The 24,000-nt window shown below is 47.1% G+C and overlaps 1 long non-coding RNA gene across 1 annotated transcript; it reads left to right on the top strand.

Annotated features, from left to right (window-relative positions):
* Positions 1-15,988: 15,988 nt before the first annotated feature.
* LOC144176044 (uncharacterized) lies at positions 15,989-21,609 on the top strand. The gene is made up of 4 exons (XR_013323761.1): positions 15,989-16,127; positions 18,859-18,978; positions 21,172-21,249; positions 21,337-21,609. It is a non-coding gene; the product is annotated as an uncharacterized LOC144176044 (long non-coding RNA).
* The last annotated feature ends 2,391 nt before the right edge of the window (positions 21,610-24,000 follow it).

Below are 24,000 nucleotides of genomic sequence, written 5' to 3'. Positions count from 1 at the left end.
AAGACCCTACGAATCCTGGGAGTAAGCTTCCACGCAGATGAATCTGGAACAGCTTTCCTACCCAACTACACTCCACTAGATAATAACTACCCCATCCCATCCGTCGTATATGTATGCACAAATACGGTCTTAAAGAACAAGACACGTGCAAACTTGTGCAAGCTTTACTGCTCAGCAGGCTTACGTATGGCTCTCCCTGTGTCCAACCCGCTTTGGTGGCTCAGTGGCCAAGACGTTGCTTGTTGAGCGCGAGGCCGCGGGTTCGATTCCCGGGCGCGGCGGCCACTTTTCTGATGGAGGCGAAAAGAAAAATGCCCGTGTGTACAAGATTTCGGCGCGCGTTAAAGAGCCTGAGGTGGTCAAAATTAACCCGGGGTCGTCCACTACGGCGCGCCTCATCGCATGCGTTGCTTCGCCGCGTTAAACCCTACAATCAATCAATCAATCAATCAATCAATCAATCAATCAATCAATCAATCAATCAATCAATCAATCAATCAATCAATCAATCAATCAATCAATCAATCAATCCCTATGTCCAACTCCAACATCAAGAACACTCCAAATATGATGCTCTCATCTCTGGAGCCTACAAGATAGCTCTTGAGCTACCGGCTTTCACTTCCACCAAGAAGCTTCTTCAACTTGGCCTACATAATTCGCCCTCCGAATGCATACAAGCTCTAAGAATCAGCCAACTCTCTCGCCCTAAACTCACCCAAACACGCCACACAGACCAACAAAATTTAGGCCGTCCTATACCAGACCGCCATGGAGCACTACAGCCGATACCACCCCATACGTGGGCCACCATCAGTCACCCCAATCCCCCGACATACTCATCCCGAGTACAATAAAGGACGTCGCAACGCTCGTGTTCGCTACCTACATAAAAATTACTGATCGGACAACGACACCCGCTACACCAACATCGCGTACTCGCCTTCCCATACAACACTAGCGGTCACCGACACCAAGGGCAGCATCTACGGCGGCCACTAACCGCCAGCATCCCCATCCCCATCTGCAGCGGAAGCTACGGCAGTAGCCCTAGCAGCTCCAACAGCAACGTCTGACTAGCTCACGATCATCACCGACTCGCAGCAAGCCTGTCGAAGATAACTCCTCGGAAAAATTCCCATACCTGCCCCCCAGTTTCTACAATATCTTTAGTATCACCCCCTAACGTAACGATCGTCTGGACCCCACGTCACGCCTCCCTCCCCGGGAACGAAGCAGCCTACGCTGCTGCCCGTAGACTCCACTACCGGACGCTCCCAGACGAGGCCAGGCGACTTGGGCACCTTGACAAACAGGCTACTCCCACTTCCAGCCACCTACTCTGATATCTTAGCACACTATCACCACACCCACCGAGAATACCCTCCTCCACACTCTGCACTCACCAACGAAGAATCCTGCATCTGGCGACGTCTCCAAACAAATAGATTCACAACGACACCATCCTGTCTCATATCTCCCCCAGCCGTTTCACCTACAACTGCCCGGACTGCCATACCCTAGCCCCAACCTCCCACCTACTATTGTTCTGTACACACCAACCCTTCCCACTCTCATAACCTACTCCGAAGCAGTGGGAATGCGCCCTGACCAGCTCGGACCTATAGGACCAGCAAAACGTGATACAGCGGGCCACCCGAGCAGCGGCAGCACGCGGCCAACTGGACCAAGGCGGGTGCCCTTGTGCTCTAAATGTGTAAAATAAATGTTTGTTCCTCCAACTCATCCTTATTTGGGGAGGGAATCAGTGGGTGTTTACGTGAGAAGCCAATGCTGGGCGTGTAATGGGAACTAGTGAACACTAGTGGACTCCAAATTTATTTCCACATTTTTAGACGCACGACGTTATTACAGTTCTCTTTTTTTGCCGTCATTTCAATACCATCCACCGCAGCAGGGATCGAATATCTGTCCTCAGTGCCAGCAGCACAATGCGTCACCCACTAAGCCTCCGCAGCGGCTGATTGCACTTCAGTGGCCTCGCGAAGGCTGAAAAGGAGTGAACCAATTCACCCATCATTACGATACTCCGTTACGTATGCTTGTGCAGAACGGCCAGGAAAAATTCACTTTGCCATATATTAAAGCAAGCAGGTTGAGAGACGTACAAGTGTGTAGTCGCCGATCCGTTATTTCAAAGCGAAGGCTCTATTGCTCCAGGCGCAAACCCCTAAACGGCTCTATCCTCGTAGCGTCAAACTGACCTTCAAGTTCAGCCCAGGTCAAGCCAAGGCGTCGTGCAGTTCCAATGGGAAAGCGTCTAATCGCTCGTTCATTCAAAGGTGAGGGGGAAGAAAGGACATAGAGGGAAAGAGTAAAGGCGTGTTTCCATCAGAAAATAACACAAGGAGTCGCCCAGCAGAAGGTGAGAAAGCAGAATGAACGTCAGCAGAAGGTGTGAAAGCCGTGGATTATTCTTACATAAAAAGGCCAGCGAGTGTCTAAGTCGTGTAACTTGCCGCTCCAAGTTATCTAGCGAAGCTGTTCATGAGTGGCTGTATTGACGGGGGTAGTGCTGGAAAGTGTGGTGGTAGCAGCAAATAGGCGAATTTCGAGAAGTGGGCCAGTAGGAATCGAGAAAGACGTGACAAGGAGCCGCGCTAGCCGCCAGAGGGCGGCGTTAATCCTAGTCTCTAAAAGGGGCACTGTGGATCATTCTTGTTCAGGCCGTGATGCCAACCTCTATGACGAACTATTCAGACATGGGAAGAAAACGTCAGAGTACCAAAGAAACTGTAATCGAGCCAGGGGCACTTAAGCTTTAACAACACGTACATGAACACAATAGCTAATTTAGATTAAAAAACTTGCCTATGCGTATAATGACATTTGGAATTACCTCTACTCCCGCACAAATTACACGGCGAGATCTTGCGTTACCAGATCCATCGGTTACTCAATACGCCAGGTGATGTATAAAAACATTGATAAAAAATTCCATGTCAATTTTTCTCGTTGTTTGCGAAACCCACCCACAGATTGATTTGCGCAGACTGTAATTTTGTATAAATTAAGCTTGAATATTCCGGCGTGCTTCTTTGTATCTACATAATATGTTTACTTGCCCTTTAGGCTTATAAATATGTGAAATTCACACGCTAAATTTCAGCTTGCGGGAAATCGTAGCTCGTAAGCATTTACCCGTCTCATGCGTTCACTACACTTGATTTGTATACAGGGTACTCTCCTAGTCAAGCCGAACAACGGCTTTGTGCCCCCTACTATCGAGAATTGTGGTAGTTGTTGGTGTTCAAAATAAAGATTCGATTTGATTTGATCTCGTGAATTTCCACCCTCTACACCATCGGCTATACTCTTGAGCCTTCACAACACTTCCGAAGCCTCTTTCCGTTACATGTGGCAAGTTTTCAACGGATCGATAGTAGTGCGCACCCAGTCCAAAAAAATTTTCCCAGCCACTGTTTGCCCATCAGCATCAGCAACAGCATTTGAAAGTTTGGGATGATGGCCGCGCACTATGAATCGACGTTCCCGATGGCCCGAAAAATCGTCTAGTTCTGGCGACATCATCATCATCGTATTCATCAGCGCCATAATCATGAGTGGTGCTCGCTCGGCAGCGCCAGTGGTGCCACGCGCATCAAGGAGATGGAACGCGAAGAACTAGCCTGTATCGTCTACCCCCTAAACTCTACAACGCCCCCACCCCCGCCGAAATCTCGCGTACGCCCTTACAACCGGCACAAGGAAGGTCTACTGCAAGCGCAGGGTGACTACCAGTCGAGCAGGCCAAGTCCTCGGCGCGGAGCTGTCTGTAGCCGTGAAGCAGTGCCTGGCTGCAAAAGCAGGGCCCCAACGGCCCCCAACAGCGCTCGGCCTCCGGCACATCAGACGGCCGCTGAAGCTGCCGATGCCCCTCCGGCATCATCGGGCAGGAACCGCCGGCCACCCGCGCATGGCTTCCACCAGCCACGTGTCAATGCTGCCGGTGAGTCGCGGCTGTGGCTCCTACCACCATACCACGAGCCGCCTGCCGAGGCTGAACAGCGGTGCTACGCGAAAGGGCCCTGGGAGAGGGGAACCCTTTCTAGCCATCCCAGTTATCACAATGTGCCCACCGCACATCAAATGTCTTCGCTCTGCCTGCTCATCATCAATCCTCTTCGACGTCATTCCTCTTGATGCCATTCCTCCTGTTCAACTTTACACCCCTTCTTCTGCGTCCTCCACCTGGCACTGTTTCTTCCAAATCCCTGTTGACCCTCATTTCTCTACTTAAGTGCCATTCCACTTCTTCAACTTGTGGGAAACCAACTAGCGTGGTGGCCTACGCCGGAATGCTGGCTAGGTCCCAGATCAACCCCTCATATCCCACAAACTTTACTACCCTTTAACATCACTCTTCCCATCTCTTCCCGCAATCGTCTGTTCTCGAAGAGTAGACACCGCTGGCCAAGCAGAAGCCATTTGGAGCAGGCGACTCAAACGGCACAGGGGGACTCCTCGCCTTGCGTCTGCGCAGCTCTACTGTGTCTTCCCAGTGCCTTCATGAAAATCAACTCTAAAAGTTAGCAGAAGCCATGTTGGTTAATTTGAAGCAGGCGAAGCAAAGGGCACCGGTAGTGCCCTCGCTTTGCGTCTGTGCAGCTCTACTCTGTCTGCCCGGTGTCTTCATGAACATGAACTGTGACATTTCTGAGTAATGGTGCTTCAGAATAATTTCAAAAAATGACGAAAAAAGAAATAGAATCTTCTTTGTATTGCCGACGAACTGTTGTCATGTCAGAGGCTCCTTTCTTTCGCCGCGACACGGTTCCCTAAATAGTCATGGTACTTTTCAGATTTCGCTTTTCAAAGCGGAACTTCTAGGCCTTAGCGTTAACCTCGACGGTGGCATTTTTCCTGCATGTCCTTTACTCCTGCCAACTGGCTATCTAAGCCGCAGGCGAATAAGAAATGTTCGTTCGTGTATATGGGGGAGGTGAGCTGCCTTGGTCATATCGTACGAAGGATGCTTTGGACGTTCCTGGTGCTGTACAAAACCAAATGGTATCACCACCTCCTGTATACACCTTCTCTTGAGATAAAACGCACGTGAACTTTATTTTGGGACACCTGGTTTTATGGCCGGCACAGAGGGGTGAGTAAGCAGGATATTTATTGTTTCTACATCAACCACATTGCAGAAGTGGTCCATGATATTGTCGTGTCGTGTTTGATGGTACACGTCTTGTTCACCACCGGTAGTTTCGGGAGAACTTGAACGTGTCATTTTTGCTCTTCACGAGCCACCCTGGGTGAGCGCATGAGTTTTTAACAGCGATGCTGTTGTAGGTGGAGCGCTCCGTCCATGGGCTGAATGTCTTGCGTCACGGAGGGGTAGGAACAGGTGATGATGATGATGATTGCTAGTGGTATCCTTTTTGTAGTAGGGTGAAGACTAGGGTGATCTTATCAAAAAACACTAATATACCTGTGTTTTTATACTCTTCGTCTCATATAGTGCTAACCTTAGGGCAGGCAGGAAAAACTTATTAGGCACAAAATACTTATTTTTTTGGTTACAGGTGGTAGCTGTGTTCCGCAATATTTCCCTCTCTGCCTTTCGTCCCCCAGTATTCAAATGCTCTTTACGTCGGCTCAACAGCCTCTACATTACAAATCTCTGTGCTACCATTAAATCCTAGGTTTTCTTAAAGCCGAATATTTCTCTCATGTAGATTTGGATGGATACCCTCGCATTCTCACACTATGTGCCGTATATTTTCTGCTTCTTTTCCGCAGACCACGCATAGCTCATCATTTTGTAGATACTTCTCTGCAAAGCGCATAGTTCGCAGGCCTCCTGCTCTAGCCCGAAAAAGCAAAGCACTGCCCTTGGGATTATCGAACAAATTTTTCTTTCTCATGTTCAATTTTTCACCCACGTGCATCTCTAACGGCGTTTCAGCTTCCATTTTTCCTCTCCAAAATTTCGTTTCTCTCTGCCTTGCCTCTATTTGGGTTATGTTGGCTGTTAAGGAATCTCCACAGTTCTTTCCGTAGTTCATCGTTACCGTTGTAGTCTTCGTTAGCCACTTCGTGTCCTCGCTTTTCATGTATAATTACCTAAAAACCTTATCTGTCCACCTGCGTTGATCTGTTGCTCTGAACCTCCTCTCGAAACATAATTCCCTCTGCGCTTCTCGAACTTCAAACGACGCCCAGCCCATATCTCTCTGCACTACTTCGTTAGTTGTTTTTCCATTCGGTCCTGAGCCCAAACGGCCTACCGTTCTCTAATTCACTTCAAAGCCTTCTGGAGCGTCTGATTGAACGCAGAGTGCTGCATTCGCAAATGTGAGAGCCGGTACCACTACGCCTTTCCGCATTTCTCTCACCACATCATATTTGTTATACCGCCCAGAGCTCTATGCTTCATTATAGCTGCGTATAGCTTTCCGTTACCCATAAGTTACTCCTCGTGAGTTCTTGAGTAGTTATCACCTTCGCTTATCCACACTCCCAAATACTTAGATTATAAGGTACACGCCAGGCGCCTTGGATCACGTCTTGATTGGGCGAGCCTTCTCCTCCCTGACAGGGAGCGAGCCCCAGAGAATAACCAAGATGGGAGGCGATGATGATGATCAACTGATGACGGTGATGAAGCATGATGGCGTGTTGAAGACCGAGTGTGCGAAGTATGAGTCTACTGGCGCAATCGCATTTTGTGGACTATTTTGTTTGACACCGGGAACAATGGCGGTACTTACCTGGTCTTTCTGAAAACAAATAAAACCGATTTTCGCCTATGGGAAAATGGCGGCTGATTTGGACGTGCGAGGCAGTGCGAGTTGATCTTGGAACGACGGCGCCACCTGGGGTATGCAGAGCGAAACCCACGTTTAACATTCACGGTAGAAAGACGCCAAATGGTGTAGCAGACGATCAGAAAATCTTTTCGGTGCCCAGTTTACGAGGATCACAAATACTTGCATAACAGCTGCTGCCAATCAATAAAATATCCCCACGGTTCTTCGTTGCCAATAAACGTTGGATTTGTTTCCTCACCTACTCTTACATTTTCTCATCGTCTGCTAGCATTACCGGATTATCCGGCCCCGCGAAATCAGCCTCACGATTCTTGCGTTCTCCTTGTTTTTTCGTTCTCGTTTTATTTGTTAAGTTTTCTGGGTGTGTTTGTGTGTGCCTGTCTGTGTATCATCGCGAAGCGGTGAGATGCGAGCTTTTTCTGCCGAAGAAAAGGCAGCTGCAGTATGTTTCTTGGCAACGATGAAAGCGTACCATCGAGTACGCACCCTCTTCAAGAAAAAATTCAGCAAGCGACCCCTGAGCTACCCTTCTGTGCTTCGGTGGACGGCCGCACTTGAAGCGAATGGATACTTGCAGCGTAAAGTGCAGAAAGAAAAAGGGTGCCGGCGTTCGGTTTTTGCCGAGGCCAATGTAGGAGCGTTCGAAGCCAACCCGCGCTTATCGTGCAGGCCTGCGGGGCTAACGGTCGGGACGTCAGCGTCAACAGTCAGTCGTGCCTTGAAGACAAAAGGCTTCAGGGTTTACAAGCTACAAGTCAACCAGAGACTGACGGACGAAGACAAGGGCTCTCGGTTGAGCTTTTGCCGCTTCGAGCTCAGGCGAATCGCGACAGACCCTAGCCACCTGTCGTTTCTCTGATTTAGCGACGAGGCAGCTTTTCATGTGGACGGGCGTGTGAACCACCAATGTACGCGTTTTTGGGCGAAAACAAATCCCAATTTTGTGACCACACGACCAGTGAATTCCCCCGGCGTCATCGTCTGGTGCGGAATCTGGCGGGAGGGCGTGATAGGGCCACTTTTTTTTCGACGGCACTGTCTCAGCCGATTCGTAAGTGAACCTCCTCAAAGAAGACTTTTTGCCCGAAATGGTGCAATACCACATGCAGAAAGAAGTTTGCGTTCTGCAGCAAGATGGCGCGCCCGCCCACTTCGCCGCAAAGGTGCGCCGTTGGCTTGACGCCAACTTTCCCGACCGCTGGATGGGGCCAGGTTCGGCGTCGATGCCCTGGCCTGCACGCTCTCCTGACCTCACACCCTGCGGCTTTTAAATGCAGAGCATTTTTTTAACTCACATGTAGCGTCCGCCATCCGTGCGCAACAGCTCAGCGCGCAGGTGCGCCCTCTCCCGCACTCCTCCTCTCCCGCATCACGCTACCCTCCTCGCTCTCAACAACAGGTTCGCACCCCTCCCCCTACACTATATAAAACAAATAATAGTTATCGGCGCCTGGTTTCGATCCCACGACCCTGTGGGCGGAACGCGAGGTACATGGTGCTCTTCCCACTGTGCCACAAAAGCGACACAGAATCAAAGGGTACAAACGCGCCTTACATCCTTGACTCATTCAAACTACGTCAATAAGCTGCTGATACACGGCAACAGTTGCATCGATATTGTCTTCACCAGTTGCTGCAACGCACGACCACTGCTTAAAGACCCCTTAACAGTACACTTTAGCGACCACGAAGCCGTCGTTCTCAGCGTCCAATACAACGACAACAGCAACAAATAAATAAATAACCACTTACAACAACCTACTCCTTGCCTTCACTTCTTGCGTCACAAAAAAAAAATTGGGCGCACCTCTTCACGAGGGGGGACTCGAGTCGCAAAATCAGGAAAGTAATAATTAATATATGAAAGAAATAATAATTATTAATAGTAATAAGCAATATTAGTTAACACATTCACTACCACCCCACCAGCACCACTCAAACACTAACGTTAACGCAATACACCCACCCCCTACACGACGCATTTACTCGAGTCCCCCCTCGTGGGGAGATGGGCCCAATTTTTTGTGTGGGGTTACATTAAATCCCTAGTGTACCGCAGCGGCCCAGTGGCAAATCTCGCGACCCTCGCAAGACGCATCCAGGCCGCCTTCACCGCCATCGACTACATGATGAGGGAAGCAGTATTTGGCGCCTACGTTCACAGGCTACAGAGGTGCATCGACGCTGACGGCGGTCACTTCGAGAAATAAGAACTCGAGCTCTTCGTTTGTTTTTTACTCACGACGACGGCATGAATTGCCGGAAAAAAGGTCCTTGTTAGGGCCAACAAATGCTGTGTAGCGAAAGCATCTGAACTTGTTCGCCTCTCGATGTACTCTCTCGAATTCTTAACGTAGCAAACTTTAAAGAAAGACCAACGTAACTGACAAATTATTATTGACACTGATCTACACATTTTTCATGCGATGTAAGAGTAGGCGAGGAAACAAATCCAACGTTTATTGCCAACGAAGAACCGTGGGGATATTTTATTAAGTGCGAATGCACTTCTTAAGCGACCCTGAAGCGATTCGTCCGCACCACATACCCACTTAGGGCGATTGGCCAAGAAGAGTTCCTTCGCATCACCCGTGCATTCGCACTTCCCCATGCTCCCCTTCGGGGAAATGCGGCTGAATTTTTGATTGGCAGCAGCTGTTATGCAAGTATTTGTGATCATCGAAACTGGGGTTCAAAACGATTTTCTGATCGTCTGCTACATCATTTGGCGCCTTTCTACCGTGAATCCGAAACATGGTTTGGCTCTGCATACTCCAGGTGGCGCCGTCGTTCCAAGATCAACTTGCGCTGCCTCGCACGTCCAAATCAGCCGCCATTTTCCCATAGGCGAAAATCGTTTTTATTTATTTTCAGAAATAGCAGGCAAGTACCGTCGTTGTTCCCGGTGTCAAACAAAATAGATCACAATAAGCAATCTTCGTGTGACGTTCAAGCGCGAACAAAGCGGCGGTTCGTTCAGGAAAAAAATTTTAGTGTTCCAATTATAACCGCAACACCCTGTATGACAGTTGTGTTATGGACACGTGCGTTGCTTTCTGTACATACTATATCACCGGGGGTTAAGGAGCTAGGGATAAAGGAGTGACAGAGAGGGAAAGGTAAACTGTTCAAGTTGTTCGAGTTGGCTATCATTTTTGACAAGTGACTTTAAGGTACCCGCAACATTTTTGAAAGTACAAGGGCAGTCTCACCAAAACTGAGAACCCGGCAGGATTTATTAACGTAACGGGTTGGCCTAGTTGATATTCCATTGCTCGAACAGTGGAGGGCAATAAAATGGACAGGGACTGTGAAAGGACAACACAAGTGCGCTACTACAACTGCAGTTTATTATACAGACACTCTTTTTAAAAACGAGCTAAGGACAAATAAAACTGTGCAGAAAGAAAAAGAACAAGTAAAGGGTAATCACGTGTGATTAATTCTGCACACTCAGACACCCGTCAACCCATGCGCCATCTGCAAAATTGGATTTCAATTCAATTTCTCTGCCTGATGGTGCAAGTGATACACGCCGATACACCTGTCTTATGAAGTCTTGAGTATTTGCTGGTTCTACTTTTTATTTTTAATTGTTGAAGTTTGCTAATCGGCATAAAAACTACCTCCGTACTGTGCCGATCGCTCGATCGACTGCAGCAGGTGGAGCTGAGATTGGGTAAACCATTCCGGCATCATTGCACTGTACCTGGGACCCACTGCAGTGGCTATGGTGTTGTGCTGCTGAGCCCAAGGACGCGGGTTCGATTCCCGGCCATGGCGGCTGCTTTTCTGATGGAGGCGGAAAGCAAAAGCGCCCGTGTGGTCGAGATTCGGTGCAGGCTAAAGATCCCCAGGTGGTCAAAATTAATCCCGAGCCCTCCAGTACAGTGTGCCTTTAGTGAATGTGTAGCTTTGGCACAAACCCCACAAACAATTATTCAAGCATTGTACAAGGTGAAGAAAAAAATAACGTAAAAAGGTAAATAAGTTTGCATTTTTTTCGTTTCATGCAAATAAATTAAACATGCTGCTGGTCATAGCAAAAATTTCAGGGTTCAGTTTTTTAGTATGAAGGCCTCTGGTACTATTGCTTCCTTTAGTACGGGTGATCAAATGCTGTGTCCTGGCCATTAGACCCACCCGCAGTTTGGAGAACATCTCGTACAGCCTTCTGCTCAGTTATTGTTGACTTGGCCATTTTTCCGTGTGCATCATGATTAGGCTTTCCTTTAGTAGAAACAAATCTGCGCTTTTTTTGTTGCTTGGCGTATTCGCTACCGGATGCTGCTACGCACTTGCAGCTACGCTGAGCTTATCAAGAATTTGTCCCAAAGCTGGCTCCACCCACGGTGAAACTTTGTCTTCAAGGTCTGGGTTCTGGAGGTACTGAGAAATGGCCTGCATCACTGATGTTTTGTTCCCTTCTCCTTGACGGAGTTCAGGACAACCAACGAGGTCACGGCATCTTTCACTTCTGGTCACTGCATCAGTAATGTATACCTGTCAAGCATGACAACCAGCTTGTTCTAAACATAAAGGACTTTGGAAAAATGACTCAAGCCTTTATGTGGCGAAGGCATTTTATCAATTTTGCTTCCCCGAACAAAGTTTAGAATGCTGAGAATTGAAGCCAGTTTGGTTATTGATGTGGAAGAGAAGGTATGATCTAGGTGAATTGCAGAAATTGTGGTGGGACAACACTGAAAAGCCAGAGACTAGAGGAGACCTAAATAGGGCTCCTAGATGAGATATGTAAGGGATGTCCCAGCACGATAATCCTTTACAATCAAAGCGACGAGTTCCCAAACTGTGAGGGAGTGCGACAGGGTGATAACAACTCGCCAAAACTGTTCACAGCGTGCGAGTCTGGAGGGGGTATTCAGGAAGCTTGCATGGGAAAACATAGGATTAAGGGCAAACATGAAATACTTGAGCCATTTGAGCTTTGCAGACGACATAGTCTTGTTAAGCGAGTCTGCAGAACACCTGCAAAAAATGCTTGAGGAATGTCGATTTAGTTGTACATATCAGAAAATTTGAAGAAATCATAAGCACGCTAAATGTGCCCTTTTGAGCATAGGTGATGAACTGCTAGCACAAGTAGAATAATATTGTCACGGAACACCTACGTGGACAATGCCCCATAGCGCCATAACCCGTCACCGAAGACGACGAAGAGAATGCGGCTCGCCCGAGCGATCATGGCCGCTTGTAAATAGATTGCATCGCCCTGCGGCAACATCTTGTAAATACATCACTTCATCGTCGCCCATGGTTCGCCTCATCATTGTCCTGCCGCCACATAACAATAATACTACTAGCACCAGTTGTGAGTGCTGATCTCAACCACGAGAAAACAGTGGGGAACGGGTATGGGCTGGGGTGCAATCTGCAAGCACCCCAAATGATGGAACATATGCAACCTGTATCACTAACGAGAATACCATACAACCAATCCATGCTGCAGGTGGTGGCATATCGAGCGGAAATTTGGTGCTTTGCTAAACAACTGGAAAGGTAACTTAAGTCACCCCAATGGTTCATGGAACAAACTTGAGTAGGTGATATCGTAGTTCAAATTAAAAAAAAAGGAACTTCGACTGATCATGTAACATGATCTGACAGCAGGTGAACCACCAGAACAACACAGCGGCTACTGAGAGATGGGCTTAGAAAAAGGGAAGGCCAATAACTCTATGGAGGAATGAAAACGGGGCAAAGAGTGGACTCTGGTAGTGCAAGATAGGAGCAGGTGGAGGTCAGTGGGAGAGCCCTTCATTTTATATCACACATGTTCTTAGTCAGATGTGCAGGATTTCTAAAGTTTTTACATTTTTTTGCTGTCGCTTGACATCAAATTTATGTTTCTTTTGTTGCCTATGCATGTAGCCTGGAACAAGCCCACATCAACATAAGTGCTGTACTCAGGAAGAAGTTAAAAACGGCAATAGGTCACGTACGATATCACTCCACCAGGGCTGCGGGTCCAGATGTCAACTAGCACGGGCATTTTGAAAGGCGATTGCTATGAATGCATGATATTGTCTGCATTTTGTGATGTAGTTTGTTGTCACTGCAGTAGTTTATGAGCATATTAATTCCAAAAAATCAAGAACGGTTTGTGCCGCGCTGAGCAGCATCCGGCTATGGTGACGAGGCACAGTGGCAGCTTCCGTTTCTGTTCTTAACTTGTACCCGAGTATAGTCTCTTTTCCAAAGATGTCTACTGTGAGCTGTGTTTGTTATTGTGAAATGATCACCTTTTAAGTGCGAATGCACTTCTTAAGCGAGCCTGAATCGTCCACCGCCGTCGTCCGCATAACAACAGCTGCGGGTGCGCGCGCTCCTCGTCTTCCCTAGCAACGGGGGGAGATGGGCGCGCGCTACTCTCCTCCTCCTCTCTCCGCTCAGTGACTGCGGGTGTTGGGCACTTCTCTCCACTTCGGGGGGGAGAGCTCTCGCGTAGCGGGCGCTCCGCATTCCGGCGCGTGAAGGCGCTCGTGTGGCCCTCGCCGTTACGGCGGGCGCTACTCTCCTCCTCCTCTCTCTGCTCATTGACTGCCGGTGTTGGGCGCCTCCTCTCTACTTCGGGCGGGAGAGCTCTCGCTCGCGTAGCGGGCGCTCCGCATTCCGACGCGTGAGGGCGCTCGTGTAGCGGCCGCGTGGCGCGGGAGGGTCTTAGTCGAGCGCGCGCCGTCGTCGAGAGCGGTCGCTGGTCCTGCATCTCGATAACGATGATGGCGGATCGGGCAACGGTACCAGCAATAACGAGTGAAATATCTTTCTTTGTAGTTGTGTGCGTGTGTGTGATCTCTCGACTACTCATTAAGATCACGATATCCACCGTAATCGCGCAATCAACAACCGTGCATTCGCACTTACACACTCTCCCCCTCGGGGAAGTGCGAGGGAATTTTTTCCACTTTGAATAAATGCTTAAATTTTGTAAAAGACAAACAACATTGCACCAGCAAATCAAAAGTAGTCTGGCATTGTTTATGTGCTGCTAAACTTTGTGACCGCACCCGTGGTGGCTTAAAAGTGTGTGGTAGTGCATGCGCCGCAGCAACCCGCTTTCCTTCACTGGTGCCATTTCCCTTTCCTGGTGTGCTCCAATTTTCTTTTGCAATTCTGTGATTGTCACAATTTTCTGTACCTAACGCGTTCCATGAAACAAGGATGTAAGGCCTTAAAAGAAATAAACTGAATATTTGTAGGTCTCGAACCCCAGTCACTAGTATGCAGACCTGGCACAGTATTTTTACATTATGAAGCAGAGTAGCCAAGCAATTTTCGCAGATTCTGTATAGACTGCTTTTGTGCAAGGCATGTCTGTTGCTACAGGGTTCAGAGAGTCACTGCTTTTTCTATGACAAATTGTAGAAAACTCATTCTGGGAGTCCCGAAAGTATCTTACCCTGAAGGTGGCGGCTCTCTCTAAGCCAAATGTTGTTTTCTAACTGCTAACCCTGTTGAAAATTCCATCAACCAACCATCAAGATTCATTGCTGGAAAGGTTGATTGCGTTTGATGGTCGCCTTGGAAAGCTTGATGTACGTAAGAAACTGTAATGGAAGCTGCTGGAAGGAGACGCTGGAAGGTGCTGGCAGGCATGATGGCATGCCTGCCAGCACCTTTCAGCACCTTCCAGCACCTTCCTCCATGCTGGCAGGCTTGCGGCGCAATGGCGGCAGATGTTTGCGTGACGCTTGACTGCCGAATTGACGATGGAAAGGCATTTTCTGAATGAATGACGGCAGAAAGCCAAAACTTATACGAGCGCGAAGCGCTTGTAATAACAGAAACATAGCTTTGGCATTGACCGTTGGGAGAAAATTACAAAAGCTGCCTTTTTGAAAAGGTGTTGACGAAAACTTGGCACGCACGCTGCGCGATGACGGCAGATGTTCGCGTGACGGCAAGCTTGACTGCTGTACTGATGATGGAAAGGCATTTTCCGAACGAATGCTGGCAGCAAGCCAAAATTCATTCGATAGCGAAGGACTGATATAATAACAGAAACATAGCGGTGGCATTGGGAATTTCGAGAAGAAAAAACAATAACTGCGTTTTTGATAAGGTGCTGCTGAAAACTTGGCATATTAGAGAAAAGCTACTTTGATTAGCGCTTCTTGTTTTTAAGCCAGAACTTGGAGGGCTGGTATGAAACTGTATGCCCTTTATTCGCCGTTTTTGGTGTAAGGATGGCAGTGCGGACACTTACGTTGAAAACATGGGCAGCTTTTTTTCGCGGCGACAGGGTCAAACCGTCAAACCGTACGTGTTCATTTTCGCTGCGCTGAGCCCGCGGACAGAACCGTCCGTGGCATGGCTTAAATTGTACGCGGCAGACTACGGGTCTAGCGCTTCGCCGATCCTCCTTAGTTGTAATCAGCTGCCTTGAGACAGATCTAAGCACGGTATTATTACACAACATAATTTTAATTCCGGGCGCGCATGCCATTTCCCTCTATGCCATTTCACTCATAGCTACGTTGGCTTTCGTCGGGGAGAACGGGGATGTGCGATATCTCTTTTAGGTTGAGATAGCTGGCTACACTTCTCAAGGTCAGCCTCGTTTCGGAGACTGGTGCGTGCCCAAGAAGCGGTATGACTGCCGGAATGGGTTATATACGAGAAGCAGTAAACATAACTCACAATATTTATGCATTCATGGGCGATTTAGATTGACAAACCAACTAAATGGCACTTGTTCGGGCTTGATTTCCGATTGTAGCGGTGGTGCAGTGGTAACGCGTTCGTTTTGTGTTGCAAAGTTGGTGGTTCGATCCTCCGATGGTCTGTTTCTTTTTTTTTTTTTTTGCTGACAGCACGATATGATTTTTTTAAACGAAAAATGTGCCTGTTCTTGGTAGTTTTTAACCAAAGGTGATTTCCCCCAAAGTGATGTCGGAGGTTTATTCCACAACTCAATCGCTCATATACAGGATAGCCCAACAAACTCAACTTTTTGCTGGGTATGGCAACCTTATCTTTCTATTTATATTGCTTTATGTGCTATGTTCAAGCCAGAATTTGTTTCGACGCATTTTGTTCACTTCGCGCCGTGTATGAACTGCGTTACAGTGCCTAGAATATACTATAACTGCCTTACGAAAACACCAAGGCACAGCCGAAACCGAAACCCCGGCCTCAGTACTCCACTGCTCCATCCAGCAACATCGCCACGCCATCACGCCGCCGCATTCCTTTCTTCCTGGCCGCCGAGACGGTGGAGTTGTACGCGCTTGTCGAGTGGCTTTGTTGTTGTTGTTTTGAAGACAGCGGATTATTGTTTCGACGAAGATATGTCGCCTGTGATTTAAGGTAAGTGACTAGTCAACTTTTTGCACTTTACTTGTGTATTTAACAGGGCAGGGCTCTTCCGTTCCGTGTTAGACGTTTGCGTCGTCGGTTAGCCCTAATGTTTTTTGACAGCGACTGATTTTGAGGGTTACGTAGATCTGCCTTTCGACCGCGGATATTGCGTGCGGGACTAGAAACAGTAGGGCAGTTCGATTTACAGTCCCGGACTCACCGCCGATTCCCTGAAAGCAGTCAGGCATTCGATTTTCTTGTGTATCCTTATGGCTTCGGGGAATCATCGGACTCCGGCGGAATATCCGCGGTGAATTCGAGTCTGTAAATCGAAGAGCCCTATTGTTTGTGCCGTTTGTGGGCTTTTTGTTGAGCGAAGTAGGACCATACTGCTACGTTGGCTAAACGGTTTGGTGCTCGCAACAACCGATCGCCAATACGCGCGGTCGACCGCTCCAGGTCGAGTTCGCAAGTTTTTTTTGTGTGGGTAGTTCTTTTTAAGGAATTGCAAATTGTTCTTCGCATCATTTTTCGTACCTGGACTGGAGTGGTACGCTTTAGGTAACTTTTAGCCGAGGCACATAGCAGTCTACACTACACTGCAGGGATTGTCATTTTTCAAAGCGGTCACTCAGAAAAGTGCACTGGTACAAACAAGGCTCTCTGCGTTCAGATTGAGGGTACGATGGCTGATATTGGCGTCACACTCGCAAGCCCCGCATGTGCAGTGAATGTTTGAGTGTTCCAATCGTTCGATAATCGCATATATGTTTGTGCATGTGCATCAGTAGCACCAAAAACGTTCATTCAACCCGAATTTGCTACCACGTCGAAACTACATGCGTATCGTGCGTCTGGTGCAGAGGTATAAGCAATGCTGGCCGCACGTGGGGAGCGTTTAAGCACTGCAACATTCACTACCGTCTCCGAATAATTCGCGGCCACGCGTGTTGCTCAGTTAAATATTGTATTCGGCTCTCATTCTGTGGATGAGTGCACCCCGCACAAGAGCAAATGCTTCAAAAAAAAAAGTGGGTCTCCTCTGGACTGGTTAAGGCCGAAGGTCTCTTTCTAGTAGCTTGTGTACATAATTGCACAGCAAATAATACACTCTGTTAAAAACACGATTTGATGTAAATAAATATAGTTCTAGAAAATATGCCGCTAGAGAATAGATGGGAGAACAGCCTTTTCTAGATGGTTAGATCACACTGAAAGTTTTTTCTTAATTTTTCAGAAGAGGATAACCTCTTTCTCATCGCAATAATTTTTTAAGCACTGGCTATTGTCATTATTGGCAGTAATGCATTATTGTCATGTTTTAAATTTTGCGGCCTATACTAATGTGTATCATTTTTTAAAATTGTTTCAATGGGTTTGATGTCAATGTGAGCACAACCTTAAATCTGGTTCCCTATGCTTCCCTAAGACATCGCGGCCATTATTAAGGACTAATTAGATTCATGTTTTGAAGGAAAAAAAATTGTTGCCATGATATTGACGGTACCAGCTGAAAACATGCACCGACGCATGTGGGCTTCAAGCACTGCGTGGGAAGGAGAATTGAACCTGGTTTAAGCGGCAATCACCTAGAAGAGACTTTAGAAACAAAAAAAAATTGCTTCACTTGTATTGTTGTTCAGCAGTTCATCACAGCCTTTCCAGCCTCCTTTGGCAGAATTGTTAAGCTGTGTATAGCGTTCCGTCTAGACGGAACGGCAACTAAAGTTCCGTCCGGAGGAGACACAACTCGCGTTGAGAGCAGTCTTTCTTGATTTTTACCCATCCAGCAAAACAGCTACCGCTCACTGACTAGCCAGAATCACTGATAATTATTAATCATTATTAATAATTACAGATGATCGGACTAACTCTAGCTCAATCTGGACAGATCTCCAAGTCGCCACCCGACGCCCGCTTCACAGTCGGTCTTGATTTTTACCTAACCGGCCAAACCGCTTCCGCTCACTGACTAGCCAGAGTCACTGTTAATTATTAATCACTGGTAATAATTAGAGGAGATTGGGTGTAAGTGGCGATGGCTACGTCGGCCTTGGCTCCAGTGAGCGGGAGCAGCTCGGCCGCTTGAGTAAAAAACCAAGACCTACTGCTCTCATCGCGTGAATTGTAAAGCGGGCGGGAAGTTTTGCTATTACAAAACGCTAACCACGGCCACACACACACACACAAAAAAAATGGTGCGAGAATCGAACCAGGGCCTACAACGTTCGTAGTCAGCCGCGGAACCACTACACCAAATCCCAGAATGAGAAATGGCGGCTAATTGGCTGGTTTTGATTTGGCGTTCAGTCTGGACGGAACTTTAGCAGTTTTTAGCATTCCGGCTGGACGGAACGCTAGGCACTCCCTAATTGTTAAGGCAACGTTATCATCATTTAGGTCTGCGCTTTGTCACAGAATCGTGGAAGCAATTTGCCTTATAGCAATGAGAGAGCTCATCTCGGCACCTTTTTACGCATACATGAACTGGTCATAATGAACGGCATCTACTTCCAAAGAGAGAATTGAGTTAGAAGCTTGATCGTTGACATTGTCACTATGCTGTGATAGTCACTTCGGCCATCCTTACATCCAGGTAATGTGGTATTTTAACGTTCTCGTATTTTTGCTTGGAGTGTGAAGAACACCTTGCTCGACACCTTAATATCGCATTTAGAACTTTCAAGGATTAAGGCTAACGCAACTTGCTTGTTGTTTGCCACTCACTTCTATTTTGCAGGCTACTGACTGTTACACCTTGCAGTGGAGACCAGCTGGCATGCCCTACTTGGTGGATGGACCTATCTGGATGGACCTCTCATCAGATGTCACTGGCTGTTTTTCAGGTTGGTTACAATAGGTGAGCACCTAGTTCTATACAATTGTAGTGCAATGCTATGACGTGCACTGTGAAATTCAGTTACCAGAGCTTGCCTAATTTGACCGATAGTGCAGTGCTTTGGTCTTCCAATAGCACTGTATATATATGCTGGTCGGCATCTTCATTTCAGCAATTCATTGCTCTCCGAGTTTGGAATCAGTGAATTTGGATGTATTGTATTTAATGTCTTTATGTATTGTTTAACATGAACCTTTGCTGCCATTGTACATTGGACTGCTGAAACACAAGCACGAAGGTGGGAGTTCTTAGTAAAAAAGAGAACTAGGATGCACATGATGCAACATTTAGAAGTGACACAGCTGCTTGATATCCCCCTTTTCGTGCAGCCCACCGAATGCTCCTCTCCGCCTGTGAGAACGATAGCTCTCTTTTCCTCCGCTGCGTCACCTGTGGTGCACGCTATCGGTGATGCGGTGGCGTCAATTCGGAAAGTGGCCACACAATCAGCCATCCGCGCTACAGGTCTTGGTTGGGCTGTTGTGGTATTGCGCTTCATGCTTCACTTGAGACACCTTGCTGAACAGGCTGCAATCACATATTTACGTGGAGTAGATGCATGGTCCTTAGCATGGGATTGCACTATTCAGCTTGTTTTACTGGAATTTTCGATTCTGTAGCGTATTCGTGACCTTTGGGCTTTTTCTGAAGGAACTTGGGGCTGCTGATGATGACAGGCGAAAATATCAAGGTGGCGTGGGACAGCTTAATTTTTTCCAGGTTCGGCTCAATGTGTGATCAGCTTAGAAGCCAAACTGGGTTCACAAGTGACAACTTTTATTGGATCTTAAAGAGGGCCTTGAGAACAAAACAGTCCCTAACTTTCTGCATTCCATCAAACATCCCCCTCTCTCTCTCTATAAAATTTGTTCTAAGGTTCTTAATGAGGTGGTTTGGTCAAATAAAAGGAACGATGGGTCATTTTGCTGCGCTGGATGTAGCAAAACATGCTGATGTAGTGTGTTGCCAACCGACATGCCTAGGAACATGGCGCTGTTTGTCTGGTGGCTGTCTGTGACAATACGGATAATGAAGAACCCTACCTCTTACACAGTTGAGCACACTAAAATTCAGGTTACGGAGCCGGTCATGCTTCCTGTTCCCGGTAAAAAAATACCCTAAGGGGATAACGTCAGCCGTGGAAAGCCCCCGCAGGACAAACCAAAGGAGCCTGCAGGCTAATTCAGTGGCACCACCGGTTCAAGGTTCACAGCTTATATCCAGGCCGAAAATATGTCGACTTGGCAGCCATAAATTACTTTTTCCTGTATTGACATTTCGTCAGTAATCAGGCTGCAGTATGGTTCTTTTAGTGACCGCAAGCTTTGTCCCTCCACTTGAAGCCGTTCCTTTATTAGGTTTATTACTCGAGTCTCTTGCAGAAGGTCCGACAAGATTTTTAGTGTGCTTTGACAAGGCAGCTTCAGCAGTTTTTTGCCCCTCACATGCTCGTATCCTTTACAAGAAGTCGCCTTCCACAACACTTTGCCGCAACGTGGGTTCCTGTCTAGTTAGCGCGCCTTATCACTATTGATAATCTGTTCCATGCAAATTTGGCACACCCGTTCTCCTTCTTGTGCGGCTTCCGAAAGGGTCTTTAGTGCTTGCACAGCTCGGTTGTCCTCATAGTATTGAACTTTCTCTAAATTCATCACAAGTTTGCTGAAGTTTTTGCAAGCGTACGTTTAGTCTGCACTTTCATCTCAAGACTGTGTGCGTTTCTTTTCGTCGCTTCAATGCATCCAACCAGGTTAATGTCATCTGGCCTTCTTCACTTTTCAATTTAACGTGTTCCTAACCTTCAACACACTCGCCTGAATCTACATTTTTTTGCGCCTGGTATTCGCTGGCTGCGCTTTGAGCATAGAATTCTTCTAGACGAGGGTGTTTTGCTTCTTTCCCACCTGCTGCTAACGCATGTTCTCTTGAAATTCTCGGTTGCATGCATGCACGCTTGCATCTTACTAAAATCCTTTCCCGGGAAAGGCATTGCCACCATGCAATGCCTTTTATTTATTTTTTTTTATTTATTTATTTGGTACATACATACTGCCTTTTAGAGCAGTGCCGGTCAAGAGCACCCTTCCATGACCTGAAGGGAGTCCTAGCAGGATGGTTTCCACTTAATTTGTTGAAAATGTTCTTTTTCTGCAGGCTTTCTATTTTTATGGCAAAGAGGAAGGGCAGAAGCAAGGGACCACATCGGAGTGACCATCTCAGAATGTTAAGGAGGTATGTGAAATGTGAACATACATTTGTTTTGAGTTGATCTGGATTGTATAAGCTTTAGTGTGTAACTCAGTTTTTTTTTCTTTTCAGCTGCCCACCTGTTCGAAGATAGTCACCGTATTTGATATTTAATGATAATATATTCAACGTTAAAACCAAGTTTGTTTTGTGTAATATTTTTAAGCACCCCAGCACACACATCTAAGCTCTCATAAAATGGTTAAATTTTCAGATCATTGTAGCAGGATAGCAGAAAAATGATCACGACATGAATGGACAGAGCAAAACGCATATGCAAGCTTACTTATTTGCTGCAAATCTTATTTTATAAATTTATTCGCAAGAAATGAAACCAGTTTTTAATTAGCACTGCATAGCATCTTTCCTTTTCATGTCGTCATCATTTTTTTGCAATTTCGCATATCTGCCGTCATACTGTCACCTGAGCTGCCAGCATCGACGCTACCATTGCCATCAGCTACCGACGCATGCCGTCATCCATCACCCTGCCAGCATGCAGTCATCTGCATCATCCATCACCCTGCCAGCATGCAGTCATCTACCATCATGCCATCATTAATTCCATTACCATAATCCACCATGTTGATTTTTGATGGATTCCATCAACTCCACATTTTCAATAGGGAAGGCTCCTGTTGTCTACATAAGAGCTGCTTGAGAAGTAGTGCGTGTGTGTGTGTGTGCGAGTGCTGAGTCATGTAAATCAGTTGTAATGTAAACTCAAGTGTAGGCATGCAGGTGAAAGTGTTATTTGGTGTGTTAAACCCGAAATTAGACTGCTTATCCTTCCGGTTTATCAACCATTCTTTGGTGCTGTCTTCATGTGGCACCCAACTTGTGATTCCCATTATAGCTACTCAGGACCAGAGCTAGATTTTTCTGGGGGGTATGGATTTTGGGAAGGGGGTAGTTTTCCCGAAAGCAAGAGTAAGTATTGCTTACATGCTGCCTGGAAAAGATTTCTGGAGGGGTTCAAACCCCCAAACCCCCCCTCTGGGTACGACCCTGTAGCTACTGCATGTAATTCAGAGTTCAGCTGACCATCATCTGAAGTAAAACTTTGCTTCTTTAGCAGCTGACCATGGCCATGGTGACTGCGACACACTGGGCATTCTTTGGATGTGCAGAAAAATGGAGCAATAAATTTGTTCGCTTTTATAACAAAATAATTCTGTTGAATGGTTACCTGTGTTACCAGAAAACTTTTCTTTGAGATTTATGCGCCGATCAAAATTCATAACATTGAGGTAATGGCAGGGCATTATTTTCTAGTACCAGGGCCCTTTCACCCGAACGTGGTTCCCAAGAAAGACACGGAGTACCTGGAAAACCACACCTTTACTGGAAGTCCCGTTCCCCCAAGGTCCGATCATCAGCAGGTCACGCTGTGCACACCTAGTGCAGCACTGTTGGCCATGTTCTAATGCAGGCCATGTGCCACATCTTCGTCTTCCCCTGGGACACACCACCGCCACCGTTGTCCGGTTACCACAATTTGAAACGACGCGCAAGGAGCAGTATAACGAATGAGCAGTTGTACACAAGCGAATTACATAGGCAAAGTTACACATGCCGTGATCCCCCGCTAGTCATCATTTGTCTGGCTGAAGTGCAGAATAAATGTCTTTCCATTTCTGACCATTTTGGTGTTGCCGTGTTACTTCCTCAGCAAGTGTGACAAGGTCATGCGAGGCAACAAAATGAGCCATAATGGAGTAAGGGATAACACAGGAGTTGCAAGTTATTTGTTTTCATCACGTTACTATTAGTAGACTACGTACCTATAAAAAAGCTACCTTTTCAGTTCTTATGAGGTTTCACTGTAAATGCCACGAAAAAGTAAATCCCTGTTGGTCAAAGGAGCCATGAAGAAAAAATGAATGTTTGGTTCATTGGAATGACTGCCTCATTAGTATGACACTGGCACGCATTATGTGACGCAGTGCAACTGGCTGAGGCCAGCAAAAGCAAACGCAAGTTGTTAGGCAGGGCTCATGAGCTTGAAAAACAAGTTTTTTTTTCATTTTATAATAGTAAGAATCGAGTGAACAATGGAACTTGAAAAAATTATGTAAACTAAACAAAAGTACCAGTGTGCACTGTTTACTGACGGGACCTTCTAGACCCCAGTGCAGCAGATGCGGAGAGGCCCTATCCGTAGTGCACATACTAATCACATGCAAGGCACTTCACACAACACGACAAAAACACTTCAGAGAACTCTACAGACAACATATTCCCCTACCTCCATCGTTGTTTCTAGGTGACGATGCCATGATTTCCGTGAAACGTGTGTTTGAGTATTTATGAGACGTCAAGTTTTAAATGCAGAGCATTTCAGTAACTCACGATGTCACCCGTATTGGCGTCCGTAGTCCGCACGCTTACTGCGCATGCGCGTCGAGTCGAGGCGAAAGCGAACACATCTCTCGCGAGGGGCATTGGATTGGATTCGAACACTCTCTCGCGAGGGGCATTGGATTGGATTCGATTGGATTGGCTTGGATTGGATTGGCTTGGCTTGGATTGGATTGGATTTGGATTGGATTGGATTAAAGTGGATTGTGTTGGATTGTGTTGCGTCATAGCCGCGGCACGTTGCGTCATAGCCGCGGCAGACGCGCTTGGGCCGGCGCATGTGCAGTACTCTCTCTTCCGCGGTTTCCTCTCCTTCGGGCGCGCTGCGCATATAACCGGTGTGCCGTTCTCCGGCCAAGCAACATCCGCGGTTGG

This window comes from Haemaphysalis longicornis, unplaced genomic scaffold (assembly GCF_048455015.1).
Source record: "Haemaphysalis longicornis isolate Haplotype H1 unplaced genomic scaffold, Haemaphysalis longicornis Haplotype H1 scaffold_1, whole genome shotgun sequence".
Lineage (NCBI taxonomy): Eukaryota > Metazoa > Arthropoda > Arachnida > Ixodida > Ixodidae > Haemaphysalis > Haemaphysalis longicornis.
This window is presented reverse-complemented; position numbering and strand designations above follow the sequence as displayed.